The sequence below is a fragment of the Schistocerca americana genome, chromosome 8 (genome assembly GCF_021461395.2).
Source record: "Schistocerca americana isolate TAMUIC-IGC-003095 chromosome 8, iqSchAmer2.1, whole genome shotgun sequence".
Taxonomy (NCBI): Eukaryota; Metazoa; Arthropoda; class Insecta; order Orthoptera; family Acrididae; genus Schistocerca; species Schistocerca americana.
Genome location: NC_060126.1, coordinates 209,193,201 through 209,220,988, shown reverse-complemented (window position 1 = coordinate 209,220,988; position 27,788 = coordinate 209,193,201). Strand labels below are relative to the sequence as shown.

The 27,788-nt window shown below is 42.6% G+C and overlaps 1 protein-coding gene across 1 annotated transcript in view; it reads left to right on the top strand.

Annotated features, from left to right (window-relative positions):
* The first annotated feature begins 3,339 nt into the window (after positions 1-3,339).
* The window catches only part of LOC124544640 (vanin-like protein 3), a 151,502-nt gene continuing 127,053 nt past the window's right edge, over positions 3,340-27,788 (top strand). The window contains exon 1 of the mRNA XM_047123251.1: positions 3,340-3,416. The gene's annotated coding sequence lies outside the window, so the exon portion shown is untranslated. The remainder of the gene's footprint in view (positions 3,417-27,788) is intronic.

The window sequence follows — 27,788 nt, the reverse complement described above, 5'->3', positions numbered from 1 at the left end:
TTCAACTTCGATCAATCAGAATTTGAAGAGGAGACACACATGAAAGGAACCCAGCAAATTAATGGTACCGAGAGAGTTATATCAAGATTGATTAATACCGATGCCTTCACGCATTCGTATTAATATGCCGACTGTTAATCTGGATGGTAAATTGGCTGCATAGTTATTTATTGTGCTGCGAGAAGTTGGAGGTGCTCTTTCTCATTTGCTTGACCTTGCAAGGGCAGTAGGAAATATTTGCATCACAGCAAGAAATTGGGAAAATGAGAGTAAAATAACTACAACCATGGTATGAGCAATGCTTTTGGTCAGTAGCTGGTCAAAATAACTTGCTTTTATTTGATTCCTGGTCTGCGTATAAAAATCATATTCCCTTATAGGAAAATTTCCCTCTAAGATTGTGTGACATTGCCATCATACCACTTGGGACCACTGAGCAAACTCAGCCCCTGGAAGTTTGCTTGTTCCATGCCTATAAAACCTATTGTCGGACTATCCACAGCTGCGTCTTAAAGGGTAGACAGTTTCACTGTATGCTCCAAGACAGTCTGTTTCACATTCGCTTGCATGTCATCACATTCCATCAGATTTCATTATCCCGTTACACCAATATGATTCCACTCGTATGTGCATTCTTTAAGAGTGGATAACTAGCTGAACATCCTGCACGGGTTGTAACTCCCAAGCTGTTCGCCTTCGATCTTGATGGTGCGAACTTTTGTGATCACTGGGACGCGCCATTTTTCATTCTATGTTCATAGTGAAAGTTAATGGTTTGTTTTAAACATTTCTTGAATGTGGACGATGTCCATTTTGTGAAGCGTAATACATATATACTACAGGAGGTTGATCTCTACACCTCTCTGACTCTCGTTTCTTGTCACCTTCCTGATGCGCATGGTGAGCCATTAGCAGTTAATATTTTTCCTGTCTTCTAAATCTACATCTACATCTACATGGATACTCTGCAAATCACATTTAAGCGCCTGGCAGAGGGTTCATCGAACCACCTTCACAATTCTCTATTATTCCAATCTCGTGTAGCGCGCGGAAAGAATGAACACCTATATCTTTCCGTATGAGCTCTGATTTCCCTTATTTTATCGTGGTGATCGTTCTGCCCTATGTAGGTCGGTGTCAACAAAATATTTTCACATTCGGAGGAAAAAGTTGGTGATTGGAATTTCTGAGAAGATTCCGTCGCAACGAAAAACGCCTTTCTTTTAATGATTTCCAGTCCAAATCCTGTATCATTTCTGTGACACACTCTCTCATATTTCGCGATAATACAAAACGTGCTGTCTTTCTTTGAACTTTTTCGATGTACTCCGTCAGTCCTATCTGGTAAGGATCCCACATTGCGCAGCAGTATTCTAAAAGAGGACGGACAAGCGTAGTGTAGGCAGTCTCCTTAGTAGGTCTGTTACATTTTCTAAATGTCCTGCCAATACAACCCAGCCTTTGGTTAGCCTTCCCCACAACATTTTCTATGTGTTCTTTCCAATTTAAGTTCTTCGTAATTGTAATACCTAGGTATTTAGTTGAATTTACGGCTTTTATATTAGACTGATTTATTGTGTAACCGAAGTTTAACGAGTTCCTTTTCGCAGTCATGTGAATGACCTCACACTTTTCGTTATTTAGGTTCAACTGCCACTTTTCGCACCATTCAGATATTTTTTCTAAATCGTTTTGCAGTTTGTTTTGATCTTCTGATGACTTTATTAGTCGATAAACGACAGCGTCATCTGCAAACAACCGAAGACGGCTGCTCAGATTCTCTCCCAAGTCGTTTATATAGATAAGGAACAGCAAAGGGCCTATAACACTACCTTGGGGAACGCCTGAAATCACTTCTGTTTTACTCGATGACTTTCCGTCAATTACTACGTACTGTGACCTCTCTGACAGGAAATCGCAAATCCAGTGACATAACTGAGATGATACTTCATAAGCGCGCAATTTCACTACGAGCCACTTGTATGGTACAGTGTCAAAAGTCTTCCGGAAATCCAGAAATACGAAATCAGTTTGAAATCCCTTGTCAATAGCACTCAGCACTTCATGTGAATAAAGAGCTAGCTGTGTTTCACAGGAACTATGTTTTCTAAACCCATGTTGACTGTGTTAGCTTCGAGGTAATTCATAATATTCGAACACAATATATGTCCTAAAATCCTGCTGCATATCGTCGTTAACGATATGGGCATGCAATTTAGTAGGTTACTCCTACTACCTTTCTTGAATATTGGTGTGACCTGGTAGCGTGGAATTAGCCGAGCGGTCTCAGGCGCTGCATCATGGACTGTGCGGCTGGTCCCGGCGGAGGTTCGAGTCCTCCCTTAGGCTTGGGTGTGTGTGTTTGTCCTTAGGATAATTTAGGTTAAGTAGTGTGTAAGCTTAGGGACTGATGACCTTAGCAGTTAAGTCGCTTAAGATTTCACACACATTTGAACATTTTTTGGTGTGACCTGTGCAACTTTCCAGTCTTTGGGTACGGATCTTTCGTCGAGCGAACGGTTGTATATGATTGTTAAGTATGGAGCTAAAGCATCAGCATTCTCCGAAAGGAACCTAACTGGTATACAGTCTGGACCAGAAGACTTGCTTCTATTAAGTGATTTGAGTTGCTTCACTACTCCTAGGATATTTACTTCTACGTTACTCATGTCGGCAGCTGTTCTCGATTCGAATTCTGGAATATTTACTTCGTCTTCTGCTGTGAAGGCATTTCGGAAGGCTGTGTTTAGTGAATCGGCTTTGGCAGCACTGTCAAATGTAAGAATTGCTGGGTATCGAACGTAGGACCTTATCCTCTCACGTAATTACGAACTGTATATGCTACCTCTACACCACAGCTACCTATTAAACCATAACTGTTAACACAACACGTACTAAGAACCGAACTTGCGATCTCGCAGTCAAAGTCTTCCTTGTGAAACAGCGCAGTGCTGGCGTACTGACTCAAAATCGGTTGTCATCGACCGATGTCGGTCGTCGGCGGTATTTCCTTGCGCCGGTGCCACTGCAGCCGCAGCTTAAGAGCACACTGATCACTATATCTACCTCAGTGTATTCCGAAACAGCGGTTCCGCAGTGCTACGGGACCCGCGCAACCGTCGGTTTGCGTGTGCAGACTTACAACAGAGTATCCTGGTGCGGCGCGAGGGCAGAGCCGGGCGACCGTACTGCAAGGTCACCGCCCTGCCTTCCCAGCGACGCGTCGCAGCACCGTGATCAGGCTCCAGCCGACGGGGGACTTCCCCGCCTCCGGTGCCGTCCCGCGAACTCGAGGTGGGGAGGGCTCACATGTACCACCACCATATAAACCCCGGGCCGGCCTGTTGAGGCATCAGTCCGCTGCAGCTAGCTGGAACCTCTGCGGAAGCGACAGCCAGCCTATACAGCCCTCTCAGGTATGAACTGCGATTTAACCATCTTTCTGTTTGACAACTCCGCATATCTCAAGATCGCATGCATAAAGCAAATATTCGTACTTTGATTGATTCCTGCGCCAGTCTATTCGTATCGCCTACAACAGCAGTGTGGTATGCTGTGTTATGTCTTTCTTTCCGTAGTTACTGGTTTCCCTTTCTCCTACTAAAATATGAACGTGACACGTCCAGATAAAGAACAGACTGTTTGAAATAATCTAATAATTTAACTGCCTTCTTACCACATTACAAATTCCATTCACGATTGTACTTTCATGGTACACGTACAGAAACGAGACAGTGAAATACATGGAAAACTTCATAACATATTCCGATTACCTTGTAGCGTCTTCGCTACGTCACTGTACATCTGGAAGTCACAGGTTCATCAGGTCTTTCTGTTGTCATGTGAGGATATTCACTGCGAATCAATGTGCCAGAAACTGTTGAACTGTGAATTCTGTTTCCAGAATGAGATTTTCACTCTGCAGCGGAGTGTGCGCTGATATGAAACTTCCTGGCAGATTAAAACTGTGTGCCCGACCGAGACTCGAACTCGGGACCTTTGCCTTTCGTGGGCAAGTGCTCTACCATCTGAATTCTGTTGATTTCTTTTGTATACGTCTCAGTGAATTTGCTCCCACATATTTAACATAAACAGCTTTCAAAGATGACACCCCACCCAAACTGCATGGATATTTCAGTAATAAATATGTAATATGTAACTTTTTTACTAATTTACTTACGGCTTCTAGCATGCATACTTTTTCGGCGTCACAATTTAAAAGGATTTACAAAAATATCGAAGTAATATTCAGGGCACGCTTTCTTTAATTTTCCTTCGAACTGTTGTTATTTAGAGGGTGATTCAGGTGCCCCTACCTATGGGGTTTCTGCAGCCCATTACGCCTTCGAATGCCACATGTAAGATTTTTAAGTTCTCTCCCTCGCTACATGCAGACTAATAGTCCAACAGCAAGAAGTGAATAGGACCTTTTTGTAGGAAATTTAATACAACTAAATTTTGTACTGGGATACGTTTTCATCAGAGGCCGCAGCTTTCGAATTACTCGAGAAAACGCACAATAGTAACCTTCAAATGAGTTTTTCTTGAATAACTCGAAAACTGTGGCCTCCAGGGAAAACGTATCCCACTAAAAAATTTAACTACGTTACATTTCCTACAAAAAAGTCCTGCGCACTTTCTCTGTAGGACTAATAGTTCGTGCGCAGATAGAAAGAGAATAAGAGTGTGAAATTTGGAGGTGTTGCGGTTTACATAAAACCCTTTGGTAAGGGCAGCTGAATCCCCTGTATATTCAATTACACTACTAGATATAAGCTTACCGTTAACCCTTGTTTGTATTAAAAAATTTAATTGTATGCTTCATTTAATTTCAACGTCCATCATTCCTTTTTTATGTTATGTTGTGTTATAAACCTGGTTATGGCGTCATATCCACTTCTGATTTTATTTCAAGGAACTGAGATATCGCAATGTGGCAGGTAGTGACCGAATCTCGAAAGCTCCCTTATAAATTCGACTTTGCTTTTCTCATAGCGCCTGCACTGAAACAGGATGTGATTTAGACCACTAAATGGTTCGTCATCGCATTGACAGTAGTGTATATCCAGCACGAAGATTTTATGTAAGTGGATGCGGGAAGACATAACTGAGACGTATTCTCATTCCTTGAGTTTGAGAACTTTAAAAACCATCTCTGTCTTGATATGAATGGCTTTATACTTACATAGATTTCATCTCTTGCTTTTTGACTTTCGTTCCATTGATTCTGTTACGAGAGAACTGCTTGTCGTTTTATTTTCAGCATGTAATCTGTGTATGGGAGTTTCATGTCTTCTGCTGCTCATTCCATCTACGCTAGTCGAAATCCTTTGTCCATGTGTTTAATGCTACAGTGAGTTTGATCTATATGAATTCTGTAATTTGACCAGTTGTCTTTGCCTGGTGGCAGCGATCTACTGCGTCTGGGATGTATTTACCAGTTATCTTGTACTAACTTCTGTAACTACTTGATTTCAGAACGCTTTGTAAGTCTGTGATTATTACTTTACCGTTTTGAGGATTTTCAGGGATATGTTGTGACTTGCTGCCACCATAACTTATACGTTATACAACTTATTACTTAAATAAATTTTCCACTAAAATATTCCAAAGAAAAATAATAATATCGTCTGCTCTTGTCAATGGTTGAAATACAACCTCAACATCGATATTCCACGTTAAAAAATAATGTTTTTACGTTAGAAAAATACTGTTGTTCATAAATACTAATGATGCTTCAGTTTGACCAGCACAGACAATTACCGTCACGTCTCCTCAAATGACACCGCATGAAAATCAAGCACTATCGCCCTTTCTATTGATCTTTGTATTGATTCTATAGTATGGTTACCTCTTTCCCATAGTCCTGTGTCTGTCCCTTCCTGTCACAAACACTAGCAATGCCTTCCAAAACTATTGATCCCTCTTTTTCCTACGGATTATTTTTTTTTTATACTGTGGTAAGGTCTTATGGGACCTAAGCTTATACACTACTTAATCTAACTTACGCTAAAGACAAGACACACACATACCCAGGCCCGAGGGAGGACTCGAACCTCCGATGGGCGAGCTGTGCGGACCGTGACAAGGCTCCCTAGACCGCTCGGATACCCTGCGCGGCCTTCAGATTAGATTAGACATACTTTTGGATCCATAGACTCATAGTAAGGATGTAGTTCATGTCGTAAAACATTCATGGGGTGACTTCGTGATGATGTTACAAACTTTCTGGGATGATGGAGAAGGGTAAATATGTCAAATGGAACAAAAAGTAAGTGAACTGCAAAGGAGACAGGGATTTCTGGTCAGTGAGTACGGGGTAATATCAACAGTAACAGAATACCTTATAACAGGAGTTGGATTAGTTATGAATAGGAAGATAGGGCAGAGTTGAACAGTTCAGTTATAGGGTTTTCCTCATCAGATCGACAACAACCCAACACAGACAACAATAGTAGATGTATACATGCCGACGACGCAAGGAGAAGATGAAGACATCTAGAAAATATATGAGGATACTAAACGGATACCACAGTACGTAAAGGGAGATGAAAATCTTATAGTCATGGGGGATTGGCACATGGTTGCAGGGGAAAAAATAGAAGAAGGGGTTACGGGATAGTATGTGCGTGGTAGTAGCAATGAGAAAGGATAAAGACGAATTGAGTTTGGCAGTAAATTTCAGCTAGTAATAGCGAATGTTCGTTCGAGAATCGCAAGAGGAGGTATACTACGAAAAGGCCGGAAGGTAAGGAAAGATTTCAGTTAGGTAACGTCATGGTCACGCAAAAATTCCAAAATCCGATACCGGATTGTAAGGCGCACCCTGGAGCAGATATAGACTCAGCTCACAATTTAGTAATGATGAAGAGCAGGCTGAAGTTCAGGAGACCAGTCAGGAAGAATTAATGCTGAAAGAAGGAGACACGAAAATTCTAAGGAATAAAGAGATACGCTTCAAGTTCTCTGAGGCTTTAGATACTGCAATAGTGAATAGCCCAGCTCAGTAGACAGTTCAGTTGAAGGGGAATGGACATCTAAAGGACAATTAGAGAAACTGGAAACATAAACACAGGTAAAAGGATGGTAATCCGAGGGAACTATGGGTAACAGAAGAAATACTTAGGCTGATCGACGAAAAGAGGAAGTACAAAACGTTCAGGGAAATCCACGAATATAGAAATATAAGCCACATAGAAACGACGTAACTAGGAAGTGCGGGAAAGCTAAGGCAAACTGGTTGCATGAAAAGTGTGAAGAAATCGGAAAAGAAATGATTGTCAGAAGGACTGACTCAGCATATAGAAAGTCAAAACGACCTTCGGTGAGATTAAAGCAAGAGCGGTAACATTAAGAGTGCAATGGGAATTTTACTGTCAAATGCAGAAGAGAGAGTAGATAAATGGAAAGAGTACACTGAAAGCCTTTATGAGGGGGTCTTGTGTGATGACGTGATAGACGAAGAAACAGGAGTCGACAGCGAAGAGGTAGGGGATCCAGTATTAGAGTCAGAATTTAAAAAACCTTTGGAAGACTTAAGATCAAATATGGTAGACGATCTATATAACCTTCCACCGGAATCTATAAATCATTGGGAGAAGTGGCAACAAAATGGCTATTTCGTATGTAGGATGTATGAGACTGGCGATATATTATCAGACTACAAATGAAAAGACACAACTTCAGAAACTATATTGGTCTCATACATATGTAGTTTTATGTGCATAAACAGAAGCGACGAGTGAAAATTTGTAGCAAGGCCAGGAATCGAACCGAGGTCTCCCGCTTACTAGGCTGGTGCGTTAGCCACTAAGCCACCTTGGCACAGCAGTTTATACGACAGCACGGATTAGCGTGGCATGCCTCTCTCCTCGATCCAAATTTTCACTGCCGCCTCAGCCTTCTTTAAATTTTCCCTTACACCCGAACAGAATTACCGAGGCTCTCCATTTTCTGGAATAGCATGTCAGCATCGAACGTAAATGGGGGTTCTGGAATAGCAGCTCAGCATCAGATGTAAATGGGAGAGCCAGCCTGAAATCCAGGCAAAGGTACTTATACAAATGAAATGACACAGCTTTAGAGACTTTACTGGACTCATACTGTATGAGAGCAGTGACGTCTCTAAAGTTGTGTCATTTCATTTGTAGAAGTACCTTCGCCTGTATTCCAGGCTGGATCCCTCACTTACACTCGATGTTGACATGCTATTCCAGAAGATGGAGAGCCTCGGTAATTCAGTTCAGGGGGAATTTAAAGTAGGCTGGGACGGCAGTGAGAATTTGGATCGAGGAGAGAGGCGTGGCAGGCTAATCCGTGCAGTTGTGTGGTTGGTTGTTCCGGGGAAGGAGACCAGACAGCGAGGTCATCGGTCTCATCGGATCAGGGAAGGACGGGGAAGGAAGTCGGCCGTGCACTTTGAAACGAACCATCCCGGCATTTGCCTGGAGCGATTTAGGGAAATCACGGAAAACCTAAATCAGGATGGCCGGACGCCGGATTGAACCGTCGTCCTCCCGAATGCGAGTCCAGTGTCTAACCACCGCGCCACCTCGCTCGGTCGCAGTTGTGTGAATCGCTATGTAAGGTGGCTTAGTGGCTAACAAACCTGTCTAGTAAACAGGAGACACGGGTTCGATTCCCGGTCTTGGCACATGTTTACAGTCGTCGTTTCAGTCTATATACATAAAAAAATACCATCAAACTTTCGGAGCCGGCCGCGGTGGTCTCGCGGTTCTAGGCGCGCAGTCCGGAACCGTGCGACTGCTACGGTCGCAGGTTCGAATCCTGCCTCGGGCATGGATGTGTGTGATGTCCTTAGGTTAGTTAGGTTTAAGTAGTTCTAAGTTCTAGGGGACTGATGACCACAGCAGTTGAGTCCCATAGTGCTCAGAGCCATTTTGAACCAAACTTTCGGAAAAACATATGGATTTAGAATAAATCAAATAATGGCAATCGTAATGAGAAGTTGCAAAAATCAGAATTCCGAAAAACTTAACATCAGAATTGGGGATCACGAAGTAGATGAAGTTAAGAAATTCTGCTACTTAGGCAGCAAAATAATCCACGATGGACGGAGCGAGGAAGGCAAAAAAAGCAGACTAGCACTGGCAAAAATGGCATTCCTGGCCACGAGAAATCTATTAGTGTCAAACATAGGTCTCAATTTGAGTTAAAAATCTCTGAGAATGTACGTTTGGAGCATTGTATGGTAGTGAATCATGGACTGTGGGAAAACGGGAACAGAAGAGAATCGAAGCATTTTAAATGTGGTGCTACAGAAGAATGCTGAAAATCTGGAGGACTGCTAAGATGAGGAACGAGGAAGTTCTCCCCGGAATCGCCATAGAGAGGAATATATGGAAAGCACTGACAAAAAGAAGGGACAGGTTAAAAAATGGCTCTGAGCACTATGGGACTTAACTTCTAAGGTCATCAGTCCCCTAGAACTTAGAACAGCTTAAACCTCACTAAACTAAGGACATCACTCACATCCATGCCCGAGGCAGGATTCGCACCTGCGACCGTAGTGGTCGCGCGGTTCCACACTGTAGCGCCTAGAACCCCGCGCGGCCACCACGGCCGGCGAAGGGACAGGATGACTGAATATCTGTTAAGGCCAAAGGGAATCACCTCCATATTGCTAGATGGAGTTGTGGAGAATAAAATCTGTAGAGGAAGACAGATATTGGAATGCATTCAACAAATAATTGAGGACTTAGTTAGCAAGTGCTACTCTGAGATGAAAGATTGGCTCATGAGAGGAATTCGTGGAGAGCCAAATCAAACCAGTCAGAATACTGATAACTCAGCAGTTTACGGTGGTATACAGTTACTGCAAAAAGGTGGGAATTTAAGGACATGGGACCTGGATAAACTGACAGAACCAAGGGTTGTAGAGAGTTTCAGGGAGAGCATTAGGGAACGATTATCAAGGATGGGGGAAAGAAATACAGTAGAAGAAGAATGGGTAGCTTTGAGAGATGAAATAGTGAAGGCAGCAGAGGATCAAGTAGGTAAAAAGACAAGGGCTAGTAGGAACCCTTGTGTAACAGAAGAAATATTGATTTTAACTGATGAAAGGAGAAAATATAAAAATGCAGTAAATGAAACAGGCAAAAAGGAATACAAATGTCTCAAAAATGATATCGACAGGAAGTGCAAAATGGCTAAGCAGCGATGGCTAGAGGACAAATGTAAGGATGTAGAGGCTTACCTCACTAGGGTTAAGATAGATACTGCCTACAGGAAAATTAAAGAGACCTTTGGAGACAAGAGAACCACTTGCACGAATATCAAGAGCTCAGATAGAAACCCAGTTCTAAGCAAAGAAGGGAAAGCAGAAAGGTGGAAGGAGTATATAGAAGGTCTATACACGGGCGATGTACCTGAGGACAACATTATGGAAATGGAAGAGGATGTAGATGAAGATGAAATGGGAGATATGATACTGCGTGAAGAGTTTAACAGAGCGCTGAAAAAGTCAAAACAAGGCCCCAGGAGTAGACAAAATACCATTAGAACTACTGATAGCCTTGGGAGAGTCAGTCCTGACACAACTCTACCATCTGGTGAGCAAGATATATGAGACAGGCGAAATACCCTCAGACTTCAAGAAGAATATAGTAATTCCAATCCCAAAGAAAGCAGGTGTTGACAGATGTGAAAATTACCGAACTATCAGTTTAATAAGCCACGGCTGCAAAATACTAACACGAATTCTTTACAGACGAATGGAAAAACTGGTAGAAGCCGACCTCGGGGAAGATCAGTTTGGATTCCGTAGAAATGTTGTGTTGGAACACGTGAGGCAATACTGACACTACGACTTATCTTAGAAAATAGATTAAGGAAAGGCAAACCTACGTTTCTAGCATTTGTAGACTTAGAGAAAGCTTTTCACAATGTTGACTGGAATACTCTCTTTCAAATTCAGAAAGTGGCTGGGGTAAAATACAGAGAGCGAAAGGCTATTTACAATTTGTACAGAAACCAGATGGCAGTTATAAGAGTCGAGGGGCATGAAAGGGAAGCAGTGGTTGGGAAGGGAGTGAGACAGGGTTGTAGCCTATCCCCGATGTTATTCAATCTGTATACTGAGCAAGCAGTAAAGGAAAGAAAAGAGAAGTTCGGAGTATGTATTAAAATCCATGGAAAAGAAATAAAAACTTTGGGGTTCGCCGATGACATTGTAATTCTGTCAGAGACAGCAAAGGATTAGATTAGATTAGTACTAGTTCCATGGATCATGAATACGATATTTCGTAATGATGTGGAACGAGTCAAATTTTCCAATACATGACATAATTAAGTTAATTTAACAACATAATTAAGTTAATATAACAACTTTTTTATTTTTTGTTTTTCTATTTTTTTTTTTAAATTTATAATTTTTTTGTTTCGTTTTTTTCCTTTTTAAATTTATATCTAAAAATTCCTCTATGGAATAGCAGGAGTTGTCATTCAGAAATTCTTTTAATTTCTTCTTAAATACTTGTTGGTTATCTGTCAGACTTTTGATACTATTTGGTAAGTGACCAAAGACTTTAGTGGCAGTATAATTCACCCCTTTCTGTGCCAAAGTTAGATTTAATCTTGAATAGTGAAGATCATCCTTTATCCTAGTATTGTAGTTATGCACACTGCTATTACTTTTGAATTGGGTTTGGTTGTTAATAACAAATTTCGTAAGAGAGTATATATACTGAGAAGCTACTGTGAATATCCCTAGATCCTTAAATAAATGTCTGCAGGCTGATCTTGGGTGGAATCCAGCTATCATTCTGATTATTATTTATTCCTCAGTGATGAATTACCCCAAAATATGATGCCATATGCAAGCAATGAGTGAAAATAGGCGTAGTAAGCTAATTTACTAAGATGTTTATCACCAAAATTTGCAATGACCCTTATTGCATAAGTAGCTGAACTCAAACGTTTCAGCAGATCATCAATGTGTTTCTTCCAATTTGATCTCTCATCAATGGACACACCTAAAAATTTTGAATATTCTACCTTAGCTATATGCTTCTGATTAAGGTCTATCTTTATTAATGGCGCCATACCATTTACTGTACAGAACTGTATGTACTGTGTCTTATCAAAATTCAGTGAGAGTCCGTTTACAAGGAACCACTTAGTAATTTTCTGAAAGACATTATTGACAATTTCATCAGTTAATCCTTGTTTGTCAGGTGTGATTACTATACTTGTATCATCAGCAAAGAGAACTAACTTCGCCTCTTCATGAATATAGATGGCAAGTCATTAATATATATTAAGAACAACAAAGGACCCAAGACTGACCCTTGTGGAACCCCATTCTTGATAGTTCCCCAGTTTGAGGAATGTGCTGATCTTTGCATATTATGAGAACTGCTTATTTCAACTTTCTGCACTCTTCCAGTTAGGTACAAATTAAACCATTTGTGCACTGTCCCACTCGTGCCACAATACTTGAGCTTGTCTATCAGAATTTCATGATTTACACAATCAAAATCCTTTGAGAGATCACAAAAAATCCCAATGGATGGTGTTCGGTTATTCAGATCATTCAAAATTTGATTGGTGAGAAAGCATATATAGCATTTTCCGTTGAAAAAACTTTCTGGAAACCAAATTGACATTTTGTTAGCACTTCATTTTTACAGATATGTGAAGCTACTCTTAAATACATTACTTTCTCAAAAAATTTGGATAAAGCTGTTAGAAGGGAGATTGGACGATAATTGTTGACATCAGATCTATCCCCTTTTTTATGCAAAGGTATAACAATAGCATATTTCAGTCTATCAGGGAAAATGCCCTGTTCCAGAGAGCTATTACACAGGTGGCTGAGAATCTTACTTATCTGTTGAGAACAAGCTTTTAGTATCTTGCTGGAAATGCCATCAATTCCATGTGACTTTTTCCTTTCAAGCAAGTTTATTATTTTCCTAATTTCAGAGGGAGACGTTGGTGAGATTTCAATTGTATCAAATTGCATAGGTATGGCCTCTTCCATTAACAGCCTAGCATTTTCTAATGAACACCTGTATCCTACTATATCCACAACATTTAGAAAATTATTATTAAAAATATTTTCAACTTCTGACTTTTTGTTCGTAAAGTTTTCATTCAATTTGATGGTAATACTGTCTTCCTGTGCTCTTGGTTGACCTGTTTCTCTTTTAATAATATTCCAAATTGTTTTAATTTTATTATCAGAGTTGCTGATTTCAGACATGATACACATACTTCTGGACTTTTTAATAACTTTTCTTAATTAGCACAGTAGTTTGTATAATATTTGATAGTTTCTGGGTCACTACACTTACTTGCTGTCAGATACATTTCCCTTTTCCGTTTACAAGATATTTTTATACCCTTAGTAAGCCATGGTTTGTTACATGGTTTCTTACGAGTATATTTAACTATTTTCTTCGGGAAGCAGTTTTCAAATGCATTTACAAAAGTGTCATGAAATAAATTATATTTTAAATTGGCATCAGGTTCATGGTACACCTCATCCCAGTCTAACTGCTGTAGGCTTTCCCTGAAATTTGCAATTGTTAAATCGTTGACTGAACGTACTACTTTGGAGGACTGTTTAGTACTATTATTGTAACTAGCTGTGCACCATGATCAGAAAGACCATTCTCAACAGGCTGAGCATTTATCTGGTTAAACTTATCTTGGTCTATAAAGAAGTTATCTATCAGTGAGCTGCTATCCTTTACCACCCGAGTAGGAAAATCAATAACGGGTGTCAAATTGAAAGAACCGAGTAATACCTCAAGGTCATTTTTCCTATTACCCTCTTTCATAGAATCTACAGTGAAGTCCCCAAAAATAATAATTTGCTTCCCCCTGTCTGACAGATAGCACAAGGAGTCCAAATTTTTCAGAAATAGATGAAAATTTCCCAATGTGGACCTATATGCAGTTACAATTATAAATGTGCCTTTATTTAATTTAAGCTCACAGGCACATGCTTCTGTATGTTTCTCTACACAAAACTTTTTTCTTTCTATACTTTTTGCACAATGATAACTTTTGACATATAAGGCAACTCCTCCTTTTTCCATATTTTCTCTAGTTACATGTGCAGAGAGCTTATATCCACCTACATTTACCTGATCTATATCAGTAACAGTGTGATGCTCAGACAGGCATAGTATATCTATTTCATCCTCAACTTCTAAATCTTCTAAACAAACCAGAAGATCATCTATTTTATTCTTTAAGCTCCCAGTATTTTGATGAAATATACTTACATTATTTTTAATTATACTTTTATGAGAACCTTTCCTTATTCTAACATTTGCAGTACTCTCCTGTCTGAGTTTCTCATTGCGCTTAGGCCTCGTTCTATACCAGTGGTCACTTGGTGTTCAGAGAGGCAGATTATGTCAACTGGGTTGGGTGACTTTAATTCATCAATGCAATTACCTAGGACTGAGATACAACTTGGTGGAGATAAAATTTCTGGTGATTGGTGAAAATTTATAATTGACAGCTGTGATTGGTGATCCAATGTGCTAGAATTGTGCTGTTTAATTTCTTTCCTAAACTGAAGATTTGTTTCAATCCTGACCTATCGTAGAACTTGACATCTTTCTGTCCTACCTATCCTAAAAAAGGTGCTGTTCCAACACCTGTAACCACTGGTATTTTACCATTCATGGCAGTGCCTCCCCCCCTTAAATTTCCTGCTATTACCCAAGCCAGTTTACCCTTCCCTTTCCTGTTGAGATGTAGGCCGTGCCTGGTATAGTCCCACCTACTGAGAGAATCAACAGGAACCACACCAATATGAGCCCCCGCACCCGGCCCAAGCAGCCGTTCCAACTCCAAATTAAGTCTCCCAACAGAAGAGTTCAAATGAGGTCGGTCATGGCGTCTCAGGACAGATACAAACTCAACATTGGTGTGTCTCGATGCTGATGCAATCTTTACCAGGTCACACTCTATACTGTACCCAGGATCTCTCTCGATACTGTTCCCTGGCCCTCCCACAATAACCACGGTGTCTTCCCTGGTAAATACTTTACAGAGTGAACATAAATCCTCTGTCACCTGATCCAGACTAGCACTTGGCTTGAAAAAATTTGCGACCTGGTATTCTGGCCCTAATTCCTCCTGCAGAAGTTGGCCTACACCTCTGGCATGAGAACTGCCTAACAACAAAACTTTCTTCCTTTTCGATGACTTTCCTACATTCTTTTTCAATTTCCTATTGAAAGTTTGTTGTGTCCTGTCTACACCTACCTCTGCTTGAGGCTCATCAGTTTCTAACTGAAGCAACAGGTCAAACTTATTTTTGACATTCACCACAAAACTGTCAGACTTAGTTCTAGGTCTGTTCCTTCTGTTACCTGTTGCTACTTCCCACCTCTCTTTGCCCTTCTCCCTCCTTAACCTGTCCAGATCCTCCCTAGCCTGATCTAGCTCAGACTGAAGGGCAACAATTTTCCCATCCTGTTCCACTATCTTCCTATCTCTGCTGCAAATCCTACATAACCACTGATGAGCCTGATCCACTTCCCCGACACCCACGCCACTGCAGTCCCCCCAGTGAAAAAAACTACTGCATCCATCACACCAACCCCGGAACTAACAATTCTACGGCAAGTCAGGCACTTCTCACTCATGGCAAAAATAATACTTTAGCTAGAATAAATCAATTAAATTACCGAAAATCAAAAAAGGTGTTACAAGAATTAAGCCTATTCACAAATGTATATAAGCAAGTTTCTGATTTAAAATTCCACTGTTTTTCTGAGAACTGTATTAAAACAATGAAAGTATACGCTATTTATTATATATTTCACTCGATGGAATGAAAAAAACGACAATTAAACGAGATACTTTAAGTTTGATTCCCCAAAAACGTTACGAGAATTAGGCCTATAAACAAATGTATATAAGCAAGTTTCTGATATAAGGTTACGCTGTTTTTCTGAAATCTGTATTAAAGCAATGAAGTTATACGCTATTTACGATAGTTTACTTATTAGTTAGCAAGAACCTAGTCAAATTACCCGTGAAACAAGAAACAAACACGTTTACAAAATTTAAGCCTAAACGCGACTTCGCGAAGTTACGATGTTTTCGTGATTTCTGAAAAAATACGCAAAGAAAAGTGAAACTTTTCACGGCAAGACTAAACGATACACTAATTCACGTATTTAATTTGTTGTCGGTGTTAAACTAAATTATATTCCTGTCTAAATCACTTAACTTTCTGGAAATAGTTTCTGGAGTCACTTACTCGGCGGCCATCTTGGAAGAAATCTTGAAGAGCAGCTGAACGGAATGGACAGAGTCTTGAAAGGAGGATATAAGATGAACATCAATAAAAGCAAAACGAGGATAATGGAATGTAGTCGAATTAAGTCTGGTGATGCTGAGGGAATTAGATTAGGAAATGAGACACTTAAAGTAGTAAAGGAAATTTGCTATTTGGGGAGCAAAATACACTCCTGGAAATGGAAAAAAGAACAAACTGACACCGGTGTGTCAGACCCACCATACTTGCTCCGGACACTGCGAGAGGGCTGTACAAGCAATGATCACACGCACGGCACAGCGGACACACCAGGAACCGCGGTGTTGGCCGTCGAATGGCGCTAGCTGCGCAGCATTTGTGCACCGCCGCCGTCAGTGTCAGCCAGTTTGCCGTGGCATACGGAGCTCCATCGCAGTCTTTAACACTGGTAGCATGCCGCGACAGCGTGGACGTGAACCGTATGTGCAGTTGACGGACTTTGAGCGAGGGCGTATAGTGGGCATGCGGGAGGCCGGGTGGACGTACCGCCGAATTGCTCAACACGTGGGGCGTGAGGTCTCCACAGTACATCGATGTTGTCGCCAGTGGTCGGCGGAAGGTGCACGTGCCCGTCGACCTGGGACCGGACCGCAGCGACGCACGGATGCACGCCAAGACCGTAGGATCCTACGCAGTGCCGTAGGGGGCCGCACCGCCACTTCCCAGCAAATTAGGGACACTGTTGCTCCAGGGGTATCGGCGAGGACCATTCGCAACCGTCTCCATGAAGCTGGGCTACGGTCCCGCACACCGTTAGGCCGTCTTCCGCTCACGCCCCAACATCGTGCAGCCCGCCTCCAGTGGTGTCGCGACAGGCGTGAATGGAGGGACGAATGGAGACGTGTCGTATTCAGCGATGAGAGTCGCTTCTGCCTTGGTGCCAATGATGGTCGTATGCGTGTTTGGCGCCGTGCAGGTGAGCGCCACAATCAGGACTGCATACGACCGAGGCACACAGGGCCAACACCCGGCATCATGGTGTGGGGAGCGATCTCCTAAACTGGCCGTACACCACTGGTGATCGTCGAGGGGACACTGAATAGTGCACGGTACATCCAAACCGTCATCGAACCCATCGTTCTACCATTCCTAGATCGGCAAGGGAACTTGCTGTTCCAACAGGACAATGCACGTCCGCATGTATCCCGTGCCACCCAACGTGCTCTAGAAGGTGTAAGTCAACTACCCTGGCCAGCAAGATCTCCGGATCTGTTCCCCATTGAGCATGTTTGGGACTGGATGAAGCGTCGTCTCACGCGGTCTGCACGTCCAGCACGAACGCTGGTCCAACTGAGGCGCCAGGTGGAAATGGCATGGCAAGCCGTTCCACAGGACTACATCCAGCATCTCTACGATCGTCTCCATGGGAGAATAGCAGCCTGCATTGCTGCGAAAGGTGGATATACACTGTACTAGTGCCGACATTGTGCATGGTCTGTTGCCTGTGTCTATGTGCCTATGGTTCTGTCAGTGTGATCATGTGATGTATCTGACCCCAGGAATGTATCAATAAAGTTTCCCCTTCCTGGGACAATGAATTCACGGTGTTCTTATTTCAATTTCCAGGAGTGTAATTGCTGATGGTCGAAGTAGAAAGGATATAAAATGTAGACTGGCAATGGCAAGGAAAGCGTTTCTGAAGAAGACATATTTGTTATAGATTTAAGTGTCAGGAAGTCGTTTCTGAAAGAATTTGTATGGAGTGTGGCCATGTATGGAAGCGAAACGTGGACGATAAATAGTTTAGACAAAAAGAGAATAGAAGCTTTCGAAATGTGGTGCTACAGGAGAATGCTGAAGATGAGATGGGTAGATAACATAACTAATGAGGAGGTACTGAATAGAATTGGGGAGAAGAGAAATTTGTGGCACCACTTGACTAGAAGAAGGAATCGGTTGTTAGGACATATTCTGAGGCATCAAGGGATCACCAATTTAGTATTGGAGGACAGCGCGGAGGGTAAAAATCGTAGAGGGAGACCAAGAGATGAATACACTAAACAGATTCAGAAGGATGTAGGTTGCAGTAAGTACTGGGAGATTAAGAAGCTTACACGGGATAGAGTAGCATGGAGAGCTGCATTAAACCAGTCTCTAGACTGAAGACCACAACAACAACAACAGTTACTGTAAATATACTTCTAAAGAAACTGATGCGTAATAGGCATGAAACAAATCATAGGGTTACAGATCGAGAGTCGCTGAATAAAACGCAGTTGGTTTTCAAGAGGGAAATGCGTGAAGCCTTCAGTGACTATATATTCAGCACATCACAAAATCCCAAGAAAATTCTTCGTCATATGCATGAATGCTGGGCTCAGTTTTCAAGTGTTACTTTAGAAAGGAAAATCCATGGGTGTTGCCACTATTTAATTATCGCAGAACTACAATGATGTGTGAAACACAGGATGGTCGGAAACAGTCTGAAAATCTTGTAAGGATGCTGCAGGTACGTTGTGCTGAGAAATAAAAGCTGAAAAAAAATCGATATGTTGCGCTGTTTCCGACTTACTTAGCATTGAAGTTTGCTGTTGTCATTGCATAGATGACAGAGCACTAGACCACTCACCCTCTGTCCAGTTTTTGTATCGCTGTCGTGTTTGACTTTATGAAACCAACGAAGAACAAGTTTGGTGACACCGCGTCTGCCAGGTCGCTTGAATTTGCCCGCGCATCTGCCTGATTGGCTAACTTCAATGCTAATTAACTCAGGAATGGCGAATATTTTCTGAATAGTTATTTCTCAGCACAACCCACGCTGCAACACACTTACAAACTTTTCTTATCACCCTGTAGATATTAATGTATTCGCCGGCCGGTGTGGCCGAGCGGTTCTAGGCGCTTCAGTCGGGAACCGCGCGATCGCTACGGTCGCAGGTTCGAATCCTGCTTCGAGCATGGATGTGTGTGATGTCCTTAGGTTGGTTAGGTTTAAGTAGTTCTAAGTTCTAGGGGGCTGATGACCTCAGATGTTAAGTCCCATAGTGCTCAGAGTCATTTGAAACATTTTTACTAGTGTATTGGTGTCGGGAAATAGCTGAAATCACTATAAATCATCGAAGATCCAGAGCTGTAAGGAATCCTTATCCGGTTCTATGCCTAACTTATGGTTCAGTTAACCGATCTTTAAACGATAATCTACCACAAACACTTAGAACGAAAAACCTTGCCAATGGTTGGAAGAATTTACAAGTCACACCACTCTACAAACACAGTAGTAGAAGTGATGCAGGAAACTACCGTCGAATTGACATCGATTTGTTGTAGAACATTAGAAAATATTTTGAGCTCAATTGTACTGAGGTATGTCGAAAAAAAGGACCTTTTCCATGTCAGCACGCATGGGTTCCGGAAACATCGATCGTGTGCAACCTAATTCATTTGTTTCACGTGACGTATTGAAAGCCATGGATCAAAGTAGGTAGATACAGTATTTTTCGATTTCCGAAAAGTATTAGCCTCCGTACCACATCTACGCTTATTTTCAAAAGCACGATCGTATACAATACCAAGCGAAATTTGTGAAGGAATTGACCTTTTCTTGGTAAGGAGGAAGCAGCTAGTTATCTTCACTGGGAGAGCCATTGATGTATGTAGAAGTAACGACAGGTGTGATCAAGGTAAGTATTTTCGGACCTTCGTTGTTCATGCTGTATACTAATGACCCTGTAGACAACATTATCAGTAACGTCAGACATTTCGCAGATATGAAACTTCCTGGCAGATTAAAACTGTGTGCCGGACAGAGACTCGAACTCGAGACCTTTGCCTTTCGCGGGCAAGTGCTCTACCAACTGAGCTACCCAAGCACGACTCACGCCCCGTCCTCACAGCTTTACATCCGCCAGTACTTCGCCTCCTACCTTCCAAACTTTACAGAAGCTCTCCTGCGAACCTTGCAGAACTAGCACTCTCAGAGTGAAAATCTCATTCTGGATTTCGCAAATAATCCAGTAAGCTATGGTAATCTACCGTCTGAAAAACGCTCCACAAATATTCCGTGCACTTCACGAAACGAAAAAAGGTAGAATGCTACGACTGCTATATGAACGAGTCGCAATGTGAATAGTGCAGCTTATACAAACACCTGAAAGTAACAGTTTTTAGGGTGTGTGTGTGTGTGTGTGTGTGTGTGTGTGTGTGTGTGTGTGTGTGTGTGTGTGTGTGTGTCCACTTGTCAAAATATCGGAGTATACAGGCAATATATTTGTCGGTTGTTAAGCAGGCATTTGATATTACGCTTTGGTAATCTGATCTCCTTTGTAGTTTTTAGAAGTACTGGATACATTCTGCATGCTGCACACACAATTTTGTCAGCTCACTAGCACTAAATTGATTAAATACAGAAAATGCTACATCTCCACGTACTGCCATCTAAAGCAGTCAAACAGTATTGCAGAACACCAGTCCTACAACATCAGTTTGCTAATGGCGTGTTTCATTTCGCAACGCTGTATTCCAGTTGTACGCTACGATAAGTTTCTGGTCCATCACGGACAGTATATCCTTGTGTCACTTCTATACTGCCTGGCAAAAAATGTTAAGCTCCTAGAAAGGTAGGAGGAAACGAAATGAAACTGGGATGAATGTGATGTTACTGCTGTGATTACTAAATCGAGTCAAATTTACAAAGAACCTGTCAGTATCAGCCCGCTTACCGGTATCAAGTAGCACCGCTCTCTGACCTGAATGCGTGGATTGAAGCGGTTGTGAATGGTGTCATAAAGCCCTCCTATTCTCTCCTGTGGCAAGCTGGCCCACAACTGTCGTAATTGGTCCTCGATGTCCTGGACGTTGGCACTGCGACAGAGTTGACGTTCGAACTGGTCCCACACATGTTCTATCAGGGACAGATCTTGGGATATTTTTGCACGGTAATACTTCAGCATCACGCAGACAGATCATATAGACACATGCCATATGTGGGCGAACGTTATCCTGTTGAAAAATGGCATCACGACTCTGTCGCCTTGCAGGTAACAGTGACGGTGCAGAATGTCAGTGAGTGCCGTTGTGCCTTCAGAGTCCTCTTGTTCGTTACCAGCCGTGGTCTGAAGTCATACCCGAAGGCTTCCCAAACCATGACGCCAAGAGCAATACCACTGTGCCTCTCCAAAGCCTTGCAAGAATCGGATATCTCCTCACGTCGCCGCCATCCTCGCCGACGATGACCGTATGGGACTGTGCAAAACCGCGATTTCATTGTTGAACACAATGAGACTCCATTCGTTAGCACACTATGCTTCGCGGTCACGATGCCACTCCAAATGCAGCCGTGTGTGTTGTTGTGTTAACGGTAGTCTACGCACTGGAGAGTAATTCACTTGCCGGCTGCTGGGAGTCCATTACTTGTTTCCGGATGGCAGGCGCAGATCAGAAGGGTCTACGATGTTCTTGGTGCACAATACGAGTAACCTCCTCTCTCGACGTCAGAATTGGTCGATAGAAGCGCAGATCACGAGTTACCTGTCCCAAGGCTCCCAAGCAATCCACCAATGAGCCATGTCACATCTTTACGCACCACAAATTTGGATATTTCACGATTCGACCATCCGGCCAAATGGAGACCCAAAATGTGGTCACTTTCAAACTCCGTCAGGTACTGATAACGCTGTCTCACAGGAGTACACGGTATCGCTGTGTCCTTCCCAGTAGTCACTCAACACCTGACATTGTGGAAATGGAAATCAGCGCACGTCAGTGTGGGCCGGGAGTCCCCCATTCGGCGAAGTTCGGCCACCGAGGGCAAGTACCTATTGCATTCGACGCCACATTGGGCGACTTGCGCGTCGGAATAATGAAATGATGATGAGGATAACACCCAATCCCTGAGAAAATCTACTGCCCCAGCCGGGAATCGAACCCGGGCCTCTTGGCGTGGCATTCCGCTGCGCTGACCACTCAGCTAACGGGGGCGGACATCTGACATTGTTCACGCCCCTTAAATACCCAACCACGTCTGGTAACAATGCTAAACACAAACAACATTAATGTCTTCTGGCGGCTGTTCTACCTGTCACAGAGGATTGCAACTCCAATCATTTACACACCGGCCACTTGTGTCGATGTGTACGAAGTTACACCGACACCCGATAGTTCACCTTCTTCGTCGGGTACTGTACTTCTGTAGCCATCCAGTATCAAGTGCGTATTCATCGCGATTAATTTTTTTGTGTCAATCGCTTCTGTTCGAGAATGCGCGTGACATGCCACCATGTAAATCAGATCGGTTTCAGATAAAGCATGGTTTAAATAGAGTTTGAAATACTTTGTGGTAGGAAGCTCCTTGTACTTGATAGATGAGTATCTTAACAGGGACTTTTAGCTCAAGCGAAGATGTCTGTTAGATTTCAGTATTGACAGTAAGAAGTAGAAGAAAGTGTTACAGGAGAATATGGACTTCGTAGTAGAAATGAGAGAGGAGAAAAATTAATTGAGGTCTGCAGTTAGTAATAGCAAATACTCTGTTCAAGAATCACAAGAGCAGGAAGTATATTTGGGAAAGGCCGGGAGATATGGGAAGATTCCAGTTAAATCAGATACTGGATTGTAAAGCGTACCCGGGTATATATAAGGATTTAGATAACAATTTTAAAAAAATAATGATGAAGCGTACGTTGGAGTTAGACTAGTTGGAAAGAATCAATGCGCAAAGATTTGGGATGCGGAAGTACTAAAGAATGAAATGACACGTTTAAAGTTCGCTGAGGTTACAGATACTGCAATAAGGAATTGCTGAGTAGCAGATCGGTCAACTCTAAAAAGGGTAATCACAGAAGTTGGAAAGAAAGACAAAATAGCAATGAAGGTAACTGTAAAGAAACTACGTTAGCAGAATAAATAAGCCTACTTCATTTGATCGACGAGAGAAAGAAATGCGAAAATGTTCAGGGAAAGTCAGGAACAGAGAACTAAAAGTCCAGAATGAGATTTTCACTCTGCAGCGGAGTGTGCGCTGATATGAAACTTCCTGGCAGATTAAAACTGTGTGCCGGACCGAGACTCTAACTCGGGACCTTTGCCTTTCGCGGGCAAGTGCTCTACCATCTGAGCTTCTGTAAAGTTTGGAAGGTAGGAGACAAGGTACTGGCGGAAGTAAAGCTGTGAGGACGGGGCGTGAGTCGTGCTTGGGTAGCTCAGATGGTAGAGCACTTGCCCGCGGAAGACAAAGGTCCCGAGTTCGAGTCTCGGTCCGGCAGACAGTTGTAATCTGTCACGAAGTTTCAACTAAAAGTCACTTAGGAATGGAGTAAACAGGAAGATCCGGGAAGCTAAGGCGAAATGGCTGCATGAAAAATGTAAGGAAACCGAAGAAGAAATGTTGTCGGAAGGACTGACTCAGCACATAGAAAAGAAAAAACAACCTTCGGTATTAAAAGCACGGCGGTACTATTAAGAATGCACTGAGAATTGCACTGTTAAATGCAGAGGAGAGAATGAATCGGAGGAAAGTGTGCACTGTAAGGCCTCTTTGGAGTAAGCACTAGTCTGATCACGAGATAAATGAAGAAACCAGAATCGATAGGGAAGAGGTATGGGATCCAGCATTAAAGCAGAATTTACAAGAGCTTATTAGGCAGAAGGGATAGATAACGTTTCTCCGTTTCTAAAAATCTTTGGTGGCGGTAATAGCCACCAAACGACTATTCACGTTGGTATGTGGACTGTATGAAACTAGCGAAGTACCATTTGACTTTTGGAGCAACATCATCCACGCAATTCCCAAGATAGCTAGATTCGACAAGTGCAAGAATTATCGCACAGTCAGCCTAACAGCTCATACCTCCAAGTTGCTGATAAGAATAATATACGCGAGAATGGAAAAGAAAATTGAGGATCTGCTAGGTGACTATCAGTTTGGATTTAGAAAAGGTGAAGCACTTGAGCGGCTGTTCTGACGTTGCGGTTAATAATGGAGGCAATACAGAAGAAAACTCAATACACATAATTCATAGGATTTATCGGCCTAGAAAAGCGTTGGACAATGTAAAATGGTGCAAGACGTTCGAAATTTTTAGAAAAATAGAAGTAAACTATAGGGAAGCACAGATAATGTACAATATGTACAAGAACCGGGAGGAAACAATAATACTGGAAGACAAGGATGCAGCGCTTCACCCACACTGTTGGCCCTATACATCGAAGAAGTAATGACGGAAATAAAAGAAAGGTTCAAGAGTGGGGTTAAAATTCGATGTGAAAGGTTGTTAATGATAAGATTCGCTGATGACATTGCTATCCTTAGTTAGAAAGTGAATACAGAAATATGGATTGAGAGTAAATCGAAGAAAGAGGTTAAGTAATGAGAAAAACAGCTGGAAACCACGAAGTAGACAAAGTTAAGAAGTTATGCTATGTAGGCTGTGGTGTAACCGCCAGACACCACACTTGCTTGGTGGTAGCCTTTAAATCGGCCGCGGTCCGTTAGTATACGTCGGACCCGCGTGTCGCCACTATCAGTGATTGCAGACCGAGCGCCGCCACACGGCAGGTCTAGGGAGACTTCCTAGCACTCGCCCGAGTTGTACAGCCGACTTTGCTAGCGATGGTTCACTGCCTATTTACGTTCTCATTTGCCGAGACGATAGTTTAGCATAGCCTTCAGCTACGTCATTTGCTACGACCCAGCAAGGCGCCATATTCAGTTACTATTGATATATTGAATCATGTACCGTCAAAAGCGACGTTCATCATTAATGGATTAAAGTTAAGTATTCCACTAGCTACGTCCGTTTTTCTAAAATCTAATTTCCTTGTCCTGTTCCAGACCTCACGCCAGCCTGCGTGAGCTAATACGCGTGCCTTTCGGTCTCCTCTAGTAACACGGTGTTGGCTCTCCTGCCAACCAAAACATAGGCAGTAAAATAACGCATGATGATGGGAGCAAGGACGGCACAGAAAGCAGACCAGCACTGGAAAAAATGGCATTCCTGCCAAAAAGAAGGCTGTTAGTATCAAACATAGACCTTAAATTGAGGAAGAAATTTCTGAGAATGTATACTTAGAGCGCAGCACTTCACAGTAGCGATACATGGACTGTGGGAAAACCGGAACATAAGAAAATCGAAGCATTTGAGATGTGGTGCTACATAAGAATACTGGAAATTAGATGGACTGGTAATGTAAGGAATGAAAATTTTTTTCGGAGAAGCGGCGAGGAAAGGAAAACACTGTCAAGAAGGACAGGATGACAGGACATGTGTTAATGCATCAGCGAAATACTTACATTGTACTTGAGGGAGTTGTAGAGAGTAAAAATTCTAGAGGAAGACAGAGACTAGAATGCATCCAGCAATAATTTAGGACGTAGATTGTAATTGCTACTCTAGGAAGCAAAAGTTGACGCAGGAAATCTTGGCGGGCCGCATCAAACCAGTCAGAAGATTGACTACTCAGAAAGACTTCAAAATGGTTCGAATGGCTCTGAGCACTATGGGACTTAACATCTGACGTCATCAGTCCCCTAGAACTTAGAACTACTTAAACCTAACTAACCTAAGGACATCACACGCATCCATGCCCGAGGTAGGATTCGAACCTGCGACCGCAGCGGACGCGCGGTTCCAGACTGAAGCACCTAGAACCGCTCGGCTACATGGGCCTGCCAGAAAGACTTGTTCACGTCAACCGCACCCTCTTGTTTTCTAAATCTAATGACATCTTTTTGTTTATATTCTCCGATTTTTTAGATCTAATGATGGTGCAAAGCCGGAAATGTTAATCAACTTTAACAGAGGAGCAAATGATCTAGATACTGATGTTCATAATCTAATCTTTAATACTCTTTATTATAGATTACACAATTTTTAAAAATGTAAACATGTGGTACACTCAATCACTTCTTTTTAAATTTCGATATCTACCAGACAATGACTTTATTGTCGACCCTAGCTCCAAAATAATAAAGCTTTTTTGCAGCTTGTGATGATTTTTCCCTCACAATATCTTCCAGAAAAGCTTTGCCGCACGACTTAAAGAAGAGTCTTTGTTGTCTTTTCAGCTCTACGTCAAGGGTGCACCCAATGACGGGCAGGCGACCTCAGTTGCCCTGCTCCCTCCTTAGATAAACAGTGCTGTCGTCTTAGCTAATCGAACTCGCATTCCGCTCGCTACGGAGACAGGCGTAACAGTTCAGCACTAGTTCGAATAAAACAGGGATATGTAATGGATATCAGAAAGGGTACACGAGCCACTTCTTGTAAAATCTCAGAACTACATAGGCGGTTATTAAAACTGCAAAATCAAGAATGATAGCCAACAACGATTTTTACGTATATACATGGTCCAGTCGCATTAATGTGACCACCGCCTATGTTCGGTTTCAGCGTGCAATAACCACTTACAGAGGGCAAGTACACTACTGGCCATTAAAATTGGTACACCACGAAGAACACGTGCTACAGACACGAAATTTAACCGACAAGCAGAAGATGCTGTGACATGCAAACGATTAGCTTTTCAGAGTATTCACACAACGTTGGCGCCGGTGGCGACACCTACAACGTGCTGGCATGAGGAAAGTTTCCAACCGTTTTCTCATACACAAACAGCAGCTGACAAGCGTTGCCTGGTTAACGTTGTTGTGATGCCTCGTGTAAGGAGGAGAAATACGTACCATCACGTTTCCGACTTTGATAAAGGTCGGATTGTAGCCTGTCGCGATTGCGGTTTATCGTATTGCGACATTGCTGCTCGCGTTGGTCGAGATCTAATGACTGTTAGCAGAATATGGAATCGGTGGGTTCAGGAGGGTAATACGAAACGCCGTGCTGGATCCCAACGGCTTCGTACCACTAGCAGTCGAGATGACAGGCATCTGATGCGTATGGCTGTAACGGATGGTGCAGCCATGTCTCGATCCCTGAGTCAACAGATGAGGGCGTTTGCAAGACAACAACCATCTGCACGAACAGTTCGCCGACGTTTGCAGCAGCATGGACTATCAGCTCGGAGACCATGGCTGCGGTTAAGCCTTGACGCTGCATCACAGACAGGAGCGCCTGCGATGGTGTACTCAACGACGAACCTGGGTGAACGAATGGCAAAACGTCATTTTTTCGGATGAATCCAGGTTCTGTTTACAGCATCATGATGGTCGCATCCGTGTTTGGCAATATCGCGGTGAACGCACATTGGAAGCGTGTATTCGTCATCGCCATCGTGGTTTAACACCCGGCGTTATGGTATGGGGTGCCATTGGTTACATGTCTCAATCACCTCTTGTTCGCATTGACGGCACTTTGAACAGTGGACGTTACATTTCAGATGTGTTACGACCCGTGGGTCTAACCTTCATTCGATCCCTGCGAAACCTTAGATTTCAGCAGGATAATGCACGACCGCACGTTGCAGGTCCTGTACGAGCCTTTCTGGATACAGAAAATGTTCGACTGCTGCCCCGGCCAGCACATTCTCCGGATCTCTCACTAACTGAAAATGTCTGGTCAATGGTGGCCGGGCAACTGGCTCGTCACAATAC